This window comes from Papaver somniferum, unplaced genomic scaffold (genome assembly GCF_003573695.1).
Source record: "Papaver somniferum cultivar HN1 unplaced genomic scaffold, ASM357369v1 unplaced-scaffold_137, whole genome shotgun sequence".
Classification (NCBI taxonomy): domain Eukaryota; kingdom Viridiplantae; phylum Streptophyta; class Magnoliopsida; order Ranunculales; family Papaveraceae; genus Papaver; species Papaver somniferum.
This window is the reverse complement of record NW_020622934.1, coordinates 6,863,469-6,879,116: the sequence shown is the minus strand read 5'-3', so window position 1 is coordinate 6,879,116 and position 15,648 is coordinate 6,863,469. Positions and strand designations below refer to the sequence as shown.

At 38.0% G+C, this 15,648-nt stretch overlaps 1 pseudogene; it reads right to left on the bottom strand.

Annotated features, from left to right (window-relative positions):
- Window positions 1-3,716: 3,716 nt before the first annotated feature.
- Window positions 3,717-3,816, bottom strand: LOC113335069 (annotated as a pseudogene).
- Between the last annotated feature and the right edge of the window lie 11,832 nt (window positions 3,817-15,648).

Sequence of the window (15,648 nt, the reverse complement as noted above, 5' to 3'; positions counted from 1 at the left end):
GTTTTTCTCTATATCCATCTTCTTGATCTATCCATGTGATTAGTTTTGACTCCGGATATTGATGTCCATAGTGCGACTATCTGAGTAGAGCTCTGTCACTTATATATGAATTTTAGTATGCTAGAGTGCAAACTCGTGTACAACAATTGGAATTTCGCATCAGGGTACTTCCTCCTGTAGTCAATAAGTATGCCAACCAAGGAGATTCTTTAGTGCCTTCCAAGGTTCTGTGTAGATAGCTAGGGTCTGGAGTATAAAGGTTTTGTGGGTATACCTCTGGTAAGCCCTCCGGAGACAACACTCCGCCACAGAGACACCTAGGGGTTTAAAGGCTTATTGCATACGCTAAATGCAATCGACGTTGCCTGCGACAGTGAGTTAGGATTTTATTTTCTAGATTTGATTTGCTCGAGGACTAGAAATAATAAGTTTGGAGGTATTTGATAGACACATTTATGTGTCTATTTTGTTCTCAATTATGTATATTGTTAGTGCTCGATTTTGTATTTAATTTGGCTTTTTATGTCTTTGTAGGTGTTTTTGGAAAAATAAGATTTTGCGGCGAAATTGGCTCGAAAAGTTTTTTTTTTGCGTTCATGGGAGGACATTTGCTATTCGAACCCTCACTTTGGATAAGGGGTAACCTAATTGCTAAGGGGCATCCCATTTCCAGGAAGCTGCTAATCGCACCCCTACTCTAGATAGAGGGCGACCATCTTCTACATTTGAATTATCAGTTTTGGCGGAAATTATTTTTACAGCGGAGCATATTTTAGGGTTTGATTTTGGAACGATTACGGAGAGATTCAATCGCTAAATTCTCTCGGGTTAGACTTCAGTGGACTAAACAAGGCGTGTATGGGTGTTTTATTCGATGAACTTGGGATGTATTTTTAGTATGAAGCAAAACAGGAAAGTGATATAATCTCGGGTTTTTTGCTGTTGAAAAGTTATGTGGATTATGCTGGATATTTTCATGGATATGACTCGAATTAGCCTGTTGCTACAAAACAGGGGTGGTAGTAGAGTTTGAATCGAACAAGGAGAAGTTGTGATGTGGTTATCGTGAAAACAGGTCAAGAGAGAAATTATGGGAAGTTGATTTATTTTTAGTAAATACGTACAGAAAGGGAAGAGAATCACCTGTTGGATTTGATTCTATCCTAAGAAGAGGGTTGACGACGGAAACCAGAGAAGAAAAGGGAAAGAATTCGTAACTTTCTGTGAAGAAAAGTCCGTGACTTGCAGAGAAAAGAACGGGAAGATAATTGAAATCTTTCTCGAAATATCGTCACCTGTAGAGTATATATAAGTTGTTTCGAGTCTCATATAGGGGGTACGAAACCTTAGGAGAAGTTTAGAACACCACAGAGCTCCAGAGATCGAGTTGCAGGAAAATACAATATTCTGCTGCTGCTGCTGAAGAGGAAGAACATGAAGAACATTGACGCACAAGTATCTGTCGCAGAACACTATGGCTATTCAACAGCAGAACCCATCTATCTATCGTTTATCCACAGTAATTGCATTAGGTCTTTAGCTACTGTTTCCTCTTTGTAACAGAGATTCTGCAACACCTTCACACTGTTGCGAATCGGCTGTGTTATCACTTTTTCACCTCCTTGTACACTTTTGAGCTATAAAAACATACTTTGAGAACATGGTTAATATGAGGAGCTAAACCCCATTGCTGAGGCGCTGAGGAAGCTATTTTTCCAACAAGAAGTGGTATATTCTCTTTTATCTATTTATTGCAATTTTATTATGATTATTTCCTTGAACTATCGAATACGATTTATATTTGAGTATTGTGATCTATTTTGATGGAGTATGCTTAGTTTAAGACTTTTGATGCTTCATACTTGGTATTTACAATTATTGCTTTTGAAAATCTACTTGTTGCAATAGTAAGAATCAAATTGAACGAGAAAATTGCATGAATACAAGATTGGATTAAATCACCTTAAACTTGGAAAATAGTGGAATCTTAGCCTCAGTGTTTTTTTTAATATTGATATCATCTTTGATTGAGTTTGCTATAATTTTAGTGTGTTTTCTATTTTAGTTTAGAATTGAAGTCTATATTTATCCTTCGCAAGTCTGAGAATCGAACCACTTTTACCACTATCTACAAACACATCAATTTTTGGCGCCGCCGACGCGACTTGTTTTTAGGGTTTTAGATTTATTTTTATTTATTTTTTTTATTTTTTTATGTTTTTGGGTATTTATCTTGTGTCTACAGGTTCTGGATCATAAAGAAAAGAGCCAAAGAGTTGGTGATTTCATAAAGACTTGGAGCTAAAGATTAAAGCAAAAAGAACAGAAAAGAAGACAATTTTATTTTAGACAATTTTAGTTTAGGGTTTGTTTATTTTTTTAAAAAAACTGTATTAGGGTTTATTATTTTTGTAATTTTTCTTTTTTTTTGGACTTTTGGACTTATTATTTTTTTTTTACCCTACGGAAGGGTACTTTAAATATAAACTGTTTGCAGAGAAGGAGGACAATTACGATATTGTCTCTGCACCTTGGGTTCGTACACTAGACATCGGAGTCAGTGGCCCGAGTCGACTACAACCGATTCACCCCGTCTGGAACGGGAGGTAAGATTCTAAACACTCGCGAATCCCCTGTCAGCGAGTTACTGGACTCCTTCGTATGCATATATGTTGAGGACTGAATACGGACATTTATTTTTCTAGTAAAGGGCAAGGCCTGGCCATACAAGATAAGGGTTCGGATTTCATCACCGTTCTCTTCTTGCCCGCTTTAGGAACACGTAACCTACGCGAACCTAAGCCTAAAATTTTGACTAGAACGAGACCGATAGGGTAACGAGCTTAACAGGAAAGTCATTCGAAAAATATTGGTTACTCTTTTAAGCATACTTCGAAGTTCTTGACGGTTTCTGTAAGTTGAATGCGTGACTGCGCCGCCTTGTAATACCGGTGAGGCCTTGGGTATCAAAGCTCCACCGAGCTTCCCTCGCCTCTATTCAACTTACGTTAACTCGGATTGATTCCAGAGGGGTTTGCTTAAATTGTAACGAATTCCCGTTCGAAGGATTAGAAGCTGGTCTAGAAACAATCTAAGTGGAGCCATCATGCTTTTTGTTTGCTAGAAATCAATAGGTTTGATTTGGTTGAGTCGGCCTTGATCTGTGTTTGCTTACCCTTCCAATTTAGAAAATTCTATTGTATGCCTGAACGTAAAAGAGACGCACTAGGTAGATTTGTTAAAGAGAAACCTAGTAGTTCGAAGCGTCTCGATTACCTTAATCTAGAAGTCCGACTTTTGAAGAGTCTGTTTTTGAACGTCGCTGAGGAGAGAATCCCATTCCGATAGCGCCAGAAATGGCAACTTTGAAAGCTTTGTTGAATCCAACTAGGACTACTCGTCCTTCGTGTATTAAGTTAGCTGAAACGGAGGCACCCTATGAACTGAAACCTGGGACCTTACAGATGCTCCCAATCTTTTTAGGGAAAGAAAATGAAAACCCTTATTACCATGTTAGGGATTTTGAGGAAATTTGTAGTACTCTAAGAATTAGAGGCTTAGATGATGATGCTTTGAAACTTAGGTTATTCCCATTTTCCCTGAAAGATAAGGCCAAGTTGGCTATAGTTTGGACTCCGAGTCAATTGAGACATATGAACAACTTACATCTGCCTTTTTCAATAAGTTTTTCCCTAGGCACAAAACATCGTCTATTAGGACGCAAATATGCACATTTTCACAACAAGAGGGAGAATCTTTATATAGGTATTTGGAAAGGTTCAATGATTTATTATCCCAGTGTCCTCATCATGGTTTAGAAAAGGTTAGGCTAGTTCAGATCCTTTATGAGGGTTTAGATTATTCCACAACGACCATGGTTGAGTCTCTATGCACTGGTGGATTTGAAAACCAAACTGTTGATGCGGGATGGAATTTTTTAATGAAATCGCCGAAAAAACCCAGCAATGGGAAAATAGTAGGGCACCCCAGAAAACAATTCTTTTAAGTAGAGGAAACGTTAATAGGGTAGAAGGAGGCTATGAATCAGATGCCAAAATTGCTGCTATAGCAAAAAGGTTAGAAGCCTTAGAAGTGGGCCAGACTAGTGGTAGAGTGGAGCCTTTTTGGGAAGGCCAGAATATTGAAGAGCAGCCAATGCTCTTTATAATAACACTAGATTTGATAACCGTCAAAAGATTGACCCATATTCAGAAACCTATAATCCTGGTTGGAGAAACCATCCGAACCTTTCGTGGTCTAAGGGCCAAAGTCAAGGTCAGAGTTTAGTAATTCTAATGCTCCCCAGGTTTTGGCTATACTAAGAATCCTTCAGGACTAGCTCAGTTTCAGAATCAGTCAGATAAGAAAATCCTAAGTTTAGAGGAATCTCTCGCCTTGTTAACTCAGCAAACTGCAAAATTCAGTTATCCTAGAACAGAGTCTACAAGCTAGTAACAGGATAGGACAAGAAAATAGTCAGGCTATTTCCGAGTTAAAAACCCAGGTTGGTCTGATAAGTGATTCTTTGAGAGAAAAAGGTAAGTTTCCTAGTCAAAACAACCCAACCCTAGAGGAGTTCATGAATTAGGTGCAAAACCATCGAATCAATTGAATGTGTTAGAACCCTTAGAAGTGGTAGAGTTGTAGACAATAAGGTAACCATGCCCGATAGTGAACATACTGTAGTTCACCCCTCAATCTCACCTCTCAGGACCAGTATGAGAGAGACTGATAAAGTTTCTTAGGCCTAGATCCCCATTTCCCAGCTATTAGTACCAAAAAAAGGAATCGAACTTTAATGACATAGAGGTTTTTAAGCAAGTTACCATAAACCTTCCTTATTAGATGCAATTAGGCAAATTCCTGCTTATGCCAAGTTCCTTAAGGATATGTGTACGCGAAAGCGAAAACTTAGCGTCCATAAGAAAGCCTTTTTAGCTAGTCACGTAAGTTCAATCATTCAAACACCACAACTCCAAAGTACAAAGACCCAGGTTCTCCTACCATTGCTTGCACAATAGGTAACTTCCGGGTAGAAAAAGCTTTACTTGACTTAGGAGCCAGTGTGAACTTACTGCCATTCCATGTATACTTACAGCTAGGACTTGGTGAAATGAAACCTACTCAGATGACACTGCAGTTAGCTGATAGGTCTGTTAAAATCCCTCGAGGTGTTATCGAGGATGTTCTTATTGAGGTCGACAAGTTTATTTATCCAGTGGATTTCGTGGTCCTAGATACCCAACCTGTCCCTGACCCAGAGAACCAGATACCTGTGATTTTAGGTCGCCCATTTTTAGCTACGTCTAATGCGATCATTAACTGTCGAAATGGTGTGATGAGTTTATCTTTTGGTAATATGACTATGGAGATGAACATTTTTAATGTCAGTAAGCAACCTCATGAGCTAGATGACACATGTGTTGAGAGGTGAACATGATAGAAGCCTTAGTTCAGGAGTCATTACCAAACATTTGTCTGAAGACCCATTAGAAAGTTGTCTATCCCATTTTGGTTTAGATTTTGACGACGATAGCACTATTGAACAGGTGAATGCTCTATTAGATTCTACCCCGTGTTAGACACTGATAGATGGAAAGCTAGGTTCGAACCGTTACCAGTTTCTGAGACTACCCTAATTCCTTCTTTAGAAAGCCCCCAAAGTTGGACCTTAAACCACTACCCGATACTCTAAAGTATGTGTTTTTAGGCCCATCTGAGACTTTACCTGTGATTGTAGCTTGATTTGGATAGTGATCAGGAAAGTAGGCTAGTAAATGTACTTCAAGACAATAAGGAAGCTTTAGGGTGGACTATACAGACATTAAGGGTATAAGTCCTACTGTGTGTATGCATCAGATTCATTTAGAGGAAGACTCCAAACCTTCTAGGGAGATGCAACGTCGACTGAACCCTAACATGAAAGAGGTAGTTCGAAAAGAGGTGCTTAAGTTGTTAGATGCGGGTATTATTTACCCAATTTCAGACAGTAAGTGGGTCAGCCCTGTTCAGGTTGTCCCCAAGAAATCAGGTATCACTGTAGTCCAGAATGATAATAATGAATTAATCCCAACCCGAGTGACCACGGGATGGCGTGTGTGTATTGACTATAGGAAATTGAACAAGGTCACAAGGAAGGATCACTTTCCCCTTCCTTTTATCGACCAAATGCTAGAGCGATTAGCTGGACATAGTCACTATTGCTTCTTAGATGGCTACTCCGGTTATAATCAGATCGTTATTCCCCAGAAGACCAAGAGAAAACCACTTTTACCTGTCCCTTTGGTACCTTTGCGTATAGACGCATGCCTTTCGGGCTATGTAATGCCCTGCAACTTTTCAGCGTTGTATGATGAGCATATTTTCTGATATGGTAGAACGGTTTTAGAGGTCTTTATGGATGATTTTTCAGTGTTTGGTTCATCTTTCGATGAGTGCTTGCATCATTTGACATTAGTGTTGACTAGGTGTAAGGAAAAAAATTTAGTGCTTAATTGGGAAAAATGCCATTTCATGGTTAAATCAGGAATTGTTTAGGGCACATCGTTCTTCAAAGGGTATAGAGGTAGACAAAGCCAAAGTTGACCTTATTAAGACTTTACAGGTCCCAAAAACCGTAAAAGATATTAGGTCATTCCTAGGGCATGCAGGTTTTTACCGTCGATTCATTAAGGATTTTAGCTTGATTTCTAGACCTCTTTGCAATTTGCTTGCAAAAGATGTTAAGTTTGTCTTTGATGATGCTTGTTTAGAGGCTTTTGAGAAGCTTAAAACTTTACTCACTACTGCCCCGATAGTCCAGGCACCTAACTGGAACCTACCCTTTGAATTATGTGTGACTTCAGATTATGCTATAGGCGTTTTAGGACAACGAGAAAACAAATTACTCATGTGATTTACTATGCTAGCAAAACTCTGAATGATGCCCAAATGAACTATACAACTACCGAGAAGGAATTGCTAGCCATCGTGTTTTCCTTGGATAAGTTTAGATCCTATTTATTAGGTTCTAAGATCGTAATCTATACTGATTATGCTGCTTTGAAATACCTTTTGTCTAAGAAGGATACCAAACCTAGATTGATTAGATGGATCCTTTTGTTACAAGAATTTTGTCCAGACATTAGAGACAAAAGGGGTGCAGAGAATGTAGTAGCAGACCACTTGTCTAGGCTAGTTGTTAGTTCCCCTAATAATTCCCTTCCTATAAGGGACAGTTTTCCTGATGAACAATTGTTCTCTGTTTCCCAATCACCTTGGTATGCAAATATAGTGAATTATCTTGTTACTGGTAGAATTCCTCAACATTGGGGTAAGCAAGATCGTTCTAGGGTTTTAGACGAGGTTAAGCATTTCTTTTGGGACGATCCTTATCTGTTTAAGTATTGTCCGGACCAGATTATTAGGAGATGTGTATCTGAGAGTGACCAGTCTAGTATTATCTCCTTTTGTCATGAACATGCATGTGGGGGTCATTTTAGTGCTAAGAATACTGCTGCTAAGATTTTGCAGTGTGGATTTTACTGGCCTTCGTTGTTTAAAGATTCCCATAGTCATTGTGTTTCTTGTGAGCGTTGCCAGAAGTTAGGAACCATTTCCCGTAGAAATATGATGCCTTTGAACCCTATTTTAGTGATTGAGGTCTTTGATGTGTGGGGCATTGATTTTATGGGTCCATTTCCTATTTCGTTTAGTTATCTTTACATACTTGTCGCTGTAGACTATGTGTCTAAGTGGGTTGAGGAGGTTCCGTGTAAAACGAATGACCACAGGGTCGTAGTCCAGTTTTTGAAAGAGAATATACTTACATGTTTTGGTACGCCGCGAGTTATAATTAGTGATGGAGGTTCACACTTTTGTAATAAACCGTTTGCTCTTTTAATGAAACAATACGGTATTACCCATAAAGTAGCAACCCCATATCACCCTCAGACTAGTGGTCAGGTAGAGGTTTCCAATAGGGAAACTAAACGTATTCTAGAGAAAACAGTTAATCCAAATAGGAAAGACTGGTCGTCGAAGCTTACTGATGCCTTATGGGCTTACCATACTGCGTTTAAGACACACATTGGAATGTCACCTTATCGTTTAGTGTTTGGCAAGGCATGTCACCTTCCTGTTGAGTTAGAGCATCGAGCCTATTGGGATATTAAGAACTTAAACTTTTCACTTGACAAGGCAGGAGCTCAAATAAATCTCCAGCTCAATGAGTTGGACGAGATTCGTAGAGATGCATACGATAGTGCTAAGGAGTATAAGAACAAAATGAAACTTGTGCATGATAGGAATATTTTACGGAAGTCATTTTCTCCAGGTCAAAAAGTTCTTCTGTATGACACTCGTTTGCATCTATTCCCCGGGAAGTTGCGCTCTCGGTGGACCGGTCCTTTTGTGGTCCGTATTGTTTTTCCTCATGGCGCTGTTGAGATTGAGTCACTAGATGGTAGTAGTTATTCGAAGGTTAACGGTCAGCGATTGAAGCCCTTTTTAGAGACTTTTCCTACAGGTGATGTTGAGGAGGTCCCTCTGGAGGACCCTGTTTACCTTGATTGACCATCGAGGCGATTTTGTATGTTGTATAATATTTTTGTAGGTTTTTGGTTACACTTCACCCACGTACTATCTTTCCGACTTCTCTCTTCACTATTTCTTCATGTTACTTATATTTTTACTATTCTTTAATTAGAAACATTGAGGACAATGTTAGATTTAAGTTTGGGGGTGGGGTAGAACTTTTTGTTACCTTTTCGTTGCAATAAATAAACTCCAGAGCCTAGAAATTTATCCCTATTAAGGATGGCACTAACCAATCTAAGTGGATGGAAGCATTTTGGTTGTAGGAGTTGAGGAACAAATCTGACTAGATGGCAACATCTAAAGAGTCTATTCATAAAAGCACAGAGCTCAGGTGTTAGAAATAACATGATAGTTTCACCATATCTCGTTGAGTCCTTTTCACTTCTGTTTTTATTTTGTTTTGTTTTTAAACTATGTTTCCCTAAGTGATTAGGTGGGGCTCACGATTCAAGTTGTTACCAATCCTAGGGTGAATTTGAGTGATTGAGATACAAAAAAAAAGAAAAAAAAAAAGAAACTGAGACCAGACCATCAGACCAACCAGAATAAATTCAATAAAGTCGACCACTGGTACCCTTGTATATGCCAGTGTGTTGACCTAGAGTTAGGATTATCAATCACTGGTTCCCTTGTATATACCAGTGTGTTGATATTAGTCAGACTAGTATCTCAGTCCATTAGGATAGGTTCATTTTGGCGGAGGCCTTCAGACAAATATGAGAAACACCGTTCACCTAGTAAACATCAAAACCATCTATGTTTTTCTCTATATCCATCTTCTTGATCTGTCCATGTGATTAGTTTTGACTCCGGATATTGATGTCCATAGTGCGACTATCTGAGTAGAGCTCTGTCACTTATATATGAATTTTAGTATGCTAGAGTGCAAACTCGTGTATAACAATTGGAATTTCGCATCAGGGCGCTTCCTCATGTAGTCAATAAGTATGCCAACCAAGGAGATTCTTTAGTGCCTTCCAAGGTTCTGTGTAGATAGCTAGGGTCTGGAGTATAAAGGTTTTGTGGGTATACCTATGGTAAGCCCTCCGGAGACAACACTCCGCCACAAGAGACACCTAGGGGTTTAAAGGCTTATTGCATACGCTAAATGCAATCGACGTTGCCTGCGACAGTGAGTTAGGATTTTATTTTCTAGATTTGATTTGCTCGAGGACTAGAAAATAATAAGTTTGGAGGTATTTGATAGACACATTTATGTGTCTATTTTGTTCTCAATTATGTATATTGTTAGTGCTCGATTTTGTATTTAATTTGGCTTTTTATGTCTTTGTAGGTGTTTTTGGAAAAATAAGATTTTGCGGCGAAATTGGCTCGAAAAGTTTTTTTTTTGCGTTCATGGGAGGACATTTGCTATTCGAACTCTCACTTTGGATAAGGGGTAACCTAATTGCTAAGGGGCATCCCATTTCCAGGAAGCTGCTAATCGCACCCCTACTCTAGATAGAGGGCGACCATCTTCTACATTTGAATTATCAGTTTTGGCGGAAATTATTTTTACAGCGGAGCATATTTTAGGGTTTGATTTTGGAACGATTACGGAGAGATTCAATCGCTAAATTCTCTCGGGTTAGACTTCAGTGGACTAAACAAGGCGTGTATGGGTGTTTTATTCGATGAACTTGGGATGTATTTTTAGTATGAAGCAAAACAGGAAAGTGATATAATCTCGGGTTTTTTGCTGTTGAAAAGTTATGTGGATTATGCTGGATATTTTCATGGATATGACTCGAATTAGCCTGTTGCTACAAAACAGGGGTGGTAGTAGAGTTTGAATCGAACAAGGAGAAGTTGTGATGTGGTTATCGTGAAAACAGGTCAAGAGAGAAATTATGGGAAGTTGATTTATTTTTAGTAAATACGTACAGAAAGGGAAGAGAATATCACCTGTTGGATTTGATTCTATCCTAAGAAGAGGGTTGACGACGGAAACCAGAGAAGAAAAGGGAAAGAATTCGTAACTTTCTGTGAAGAAAAGTCCGTGACTTGCAGAGAAAAGAACGGGAAGATAATTGAAATCTTTCTCGAAATATCGTCACCTGTAGAGTATATATAAGTTGTTTCGAGTCTCATATAGGGGGTACGAAACCTTAGGAGAAGTTTAGAACACCACAGAGCTCCAGAGATCGAGTTGCAGGAAAATACAATATTCTGCTGCTGCTGCTGAAGAGGAAGAACATGAAGAACATTGACGCACAAGTATCTGTCGCAGAACACTATGGCTATTCAACAGCAGAACCCATCTATCGTTTATCCACAGTAATTGCATTAGGTCTTTAGCTACTGTTTCCTCTTTGTAACAGAGATTCTGCAACACCTTCACACTGTTGCGAATCGGCTGTGTTATCACTTTTTCACCTCCTTGTACACTTTTGAGCTATAAAAACATACTTTGAGAACATGGTTAATATGAGGAGCTAAACCCCATTGCTGAGGCGCTGGAGGAAGCTATTTTTCCAACAAGAAGTGGTATATTCTCTTTTATCTATTTATTGCAATTTTATTATGATTATTTTCCTTGAACTAATATCGAATACGATTTATATTTGAGTAATTGTGATCTATTTTGATGGAGTATGCTTAGTTTAAGACTTTTGATGCTTCATACTTGGTATTTACAGTTATTGCTTTTGAAAATCTACTTGTTGCAATAGTAAGAATCAAATTGAACGAGAAAATTGCATGAATACAAAGATTGGATTAAATCACCTTAAACTTGGAAAATAGTGGAATCTTAGCCTCAATTTTCTTTTAATATTGATATCATATTTGATTGAGTTTGCTACAACTTTTAGTGTGTTTTCTATTTTAGTTTTAGAATTTAAGTCTATATTTTATCCTTCGCAAGTCTGAGAATCGAACCACTTTTACCATTATCTAAAAAACACATCACCTGGTAGTAGTGGCGTGATGCAAGAGACTCCTCAAGCTGCTGGTCTATGGACTGGTGGTAATGGAGTGCTGATGGTGATAGAACTCGAGCTGGTGGAGTTGAACTGTTGGTGATGCAACTTAGCGAGAGGAGTTGATGTTGTGGAATAATTGGTGGTGGATGGAAAATTAAATACAGGTGAATGAAGTGGTGGTCGTCAATGGTGGGTGTATGCAGGTGGAAGATGTGGTCTGTAGAGGAGCATAAAGCTCCTCTTTGTGGAGTTTCAGCGAAGCATGCACTGAGTGAAGTCTCTTGTGATAGAAAAAAAATAGCAAGAGATGGTGTGAACGAGTTAAGAGCATGCACTGAGTTACTGAAGAATAATTAACACATCTTGCTCGAAAGAAAAACAAGAGTGAAGTTTCTTGCGATAAGAAAACATTTGCAGAAAATAATAAACACTATCTAACAAGTTCGAGTTAAGTTTACATGGCAGGTATTTAAAAAGAAACAAATGAAAACCACAAACAGGTTTATTTTTTGCATCGTTCTCTCTCACAAACATTCTTTTCACGGTAACAAAATTATAATCCCGTGGATCCATGAATCATACATGAAAAGCGTGGGTCTAACAACACCACCCAATATTTCGTTTAGCAATCTGTATGGACTAACTCCGAATTACTTTCTAGAGAATCAACTAGACAGTCAGACTCAATCTAGGTAAAAGTATCTCAAGGAGTTAATATCTCTCTCTTATTTTGATTTAGTCAAGCTAATAGAAATCAGCGAGTCTTTGATCAAACACAAGTAATAACTTGGATGGTACCAAAGACCAATATCCAAGGATCAATCAACAACCGAAGGTCGTATTTCCCATTGATTGATTCAAACGCACAACCTGTATTATTTCAATTATATAAACAAATATAATGCGAAAAAGAAATAGAAAAGACAACAGAAGATTTGTTAACGAGGAAATAGAAAATGCAGAAAAAACCCGGGACCTAGTCCAGATTGAACAAACATTGTATTAAGCCGCTACATACACTAGCCTACTCCAAGCTAACTTCGGACTGGATTTTAGTTGAACCCCAATCAATCTCCCACTTATCCAAGGTACAATTATGCTCCTACGCCTCTGATCCCAGCAGGATACCGCGCACTTGATTCCCTTATCTGATCTCACCCACAACTAAGAGTTTCTATGACCCAAAATCGCAGGCTTTGACAATAAACAAATATGTCTCACACAGACAAGTCTATCAAAGGATCAATCTGTCTCCCACAAATAAACCCTAAAGGTTTTGTTCGGTCTTTTGATAATAATCAAGGTGAACATGAACCAATAGATAATCCGGTCTTATATTCCCGAAGAACAGCCTAGAGTTATCAATCACCTCACAACAATCTTAATTGTATGGTAGCGAAACAAGATGTTGCGAAATCACAAACAATGAGACGAAGATGTTTGTGATTACTTTTTATATCTTTCTCATCGGAGATATCAATCTCAAGCCAATCAATCTGATTGTACTCGTACGATAGAAGATGCAAGATCAGATCACACAACTACGATAAAAGTAGTATCGGTATGCCTTCACAATCCCAATGAAGTCTTTAAGTCGTTAACCTGGTTTTAAAAGAAGAAAACCAAAGGTTAAAGGAGAATCGACTCTAGCACGCAAACTAATATCACACGTAAGGTGTGGGGATTAGTTTTGCACAATACTAGATGTCTCCTTTATATAGTCTTTCAAATCAGGGTTTGCAATCAATGTTAGCTTAGTAACAAAGCATTCAATATTTACCATTACATGAAAACCTGATTTAGATTCAAGCTAATATTTCTCAACCGTTAGATCGAAAACTTAGCTTGTTACATAAACTTGACAATGCATGCTTCTAGGTTTGCTAACCGTACCCAAACATATCCACTTGTTGGTTCAACAATAGTTAACCAAAAGGTTAGCCATATGAGCATTTCATATCAACCATGTTCTTCTTCACCATAACTAGTTCAAATGACTTCAAATGAACTAGTTAGAGAGTTGTTCAATTGCAAGGAAATCTTATGTACTACACAAGACACAATTGAAGCAAAGATGATTTGATTCACTTGAATCGGTTCATGAACTTTTATAGCCATGGTTTGCAAACTGCATTCCTTAGTCTTTTTAAGTTTAAGTTCAGAAATCATCTTCAGATATATAACCTTCTCATGTTCGCAGACTAGGTTCGTGGACTTAAGTTACCGGGCAGAGTTTACAAACTCCAGCAGAAATTATCAGGTATGAGAACTTCGCCGGTTCGTGGACTGGGTTCGCGGACTTAGCTTCATGCAAGTAGTTTGTCAACTACAGCATAAATTCTCGGATTTGAGAACTTCGGCAGTTCACGGACTTGGCTCACGCCATTCTTCCGGTTCTCTTGATCAACAAAGTTCGCAAACATTGGTTCAAGGAATAAGACTTATACATAAATGTGTTTTCACAACTATGCTTATGTCCACCATTGGTTATGTAATCTAAACTCTCATTTAAACCATTGAAACATTCTTAGAGGACGTTATATAGTTGTTACACCATTTCTCGTCAAAGCAATTTTCAAGATGATTGAAACACATCATGACTTTCGTCACATGGTAAAGATAAACTTGATCGAAGCGAAAATCTTACCAACACATATTTCGAGATATAGATAGGCGAGGTATACTCGACTTGAAATACCAAATGTGTATAATCCAAGTCTATATATAAGGCATACGACTTCTTGTCTCAAAGAGTAGGAGATAAAGTAGATATACTTTTGAGTGATAGATAAGTTCAAGTCTTCACATACCTTTTTGTCGAGAAGTTCTAACGGTTCCTTGAGTAGTTCTTCTACTTGTACGATGAATCGCCATGAAGTCCTTGAGCTCAACTACACTTTTGATCCTAGTCCGAGACTTAGATATAATATACTAGAAATCAAGACTTATAGTTTTGATAACTAACATTGACAAACATGCTTGAGATAGCAACGCATGGGAGTTCGACCGAGCAATACTCTGACAATCTCCCCCTTTGTCAATTTTAGTGACAAAACTATCAATACATATGGAATACAAAAAAAAATAAAGAAACTTTAGTAGCTCCTATTCCACATGTCTAATCTTCAACATTCCTCAAAATATTCGTCACTTCCAAGTACTCCAATGATCCCATAGGTTGTAAGTTTAGCATCACCGCTGTTGAAGATACATAGCTATAACAATGAGAAAACATAGTTCTCTATCATTGTTATACAGTGTCATAGTATTATTTCATACATCAAAGTTCAATTGTATCACAACTTCAACAATAATACTATGGTGATATGTATCACTCCCCCTTAGTCAATACTCCATCTCACATGGAAACCACTCCCCCTTACATAATGATCCGAAAACCATATGTATTTGTAGTATGAACTACATATTAATTCTCCCCCTTTTTGTCAATAAAATTGGCCAAGGTACAAGAACGAGATCATAATGAAACTTCCGAGAGAGACATTTCATGACAAAAGGAAAAAAAAATATATACCAACAATTTAGATGCAATCATAAATCCGAAGCTAAATGCATTCATCAAGGAGTTTAAAGATACAAGATTATAGATGGTGGATTTTCAACAAGGGTTAAAATTATAGAACAATAATTATACATGCTCTTGATCCAGCAATCTGATGAGTATTGAGGCTCATGTTTCTCATTGAAGCATGAAAGCTCGTGCCATGAAATCTCTGACTAAGAATACTGTCTCTCAGAGTATATGTAGATGTGTAGTCTCTCAGCTGAGGCAACGACACATCTCATGAATGCTGAGCAATTTTAGTAATTACTTTTATATAGAATCAAACGCTTGGACGGCTCCTAGACAGCTTTCCTGCTAGTATAGAGTGATAACGTCTTCAGGATGTAACAAGGTTTTCCCTGACTATATAAAAGACATGTGTATAAAATCATTATGATTGGACGGCTCTTAGACAGATTGCCTACTAGTATAGAGCAATAACGTCTTCAGGATGCAACAAGGTTTTCCCTGACTATATAAAAGATATATGACGTATCAACAAGCTCATATTTCTCAATTCTCAGATAATTAATGCTCCTAGACAACATGTCTTATAGTATAGAGTCATCAATTAATTATCTC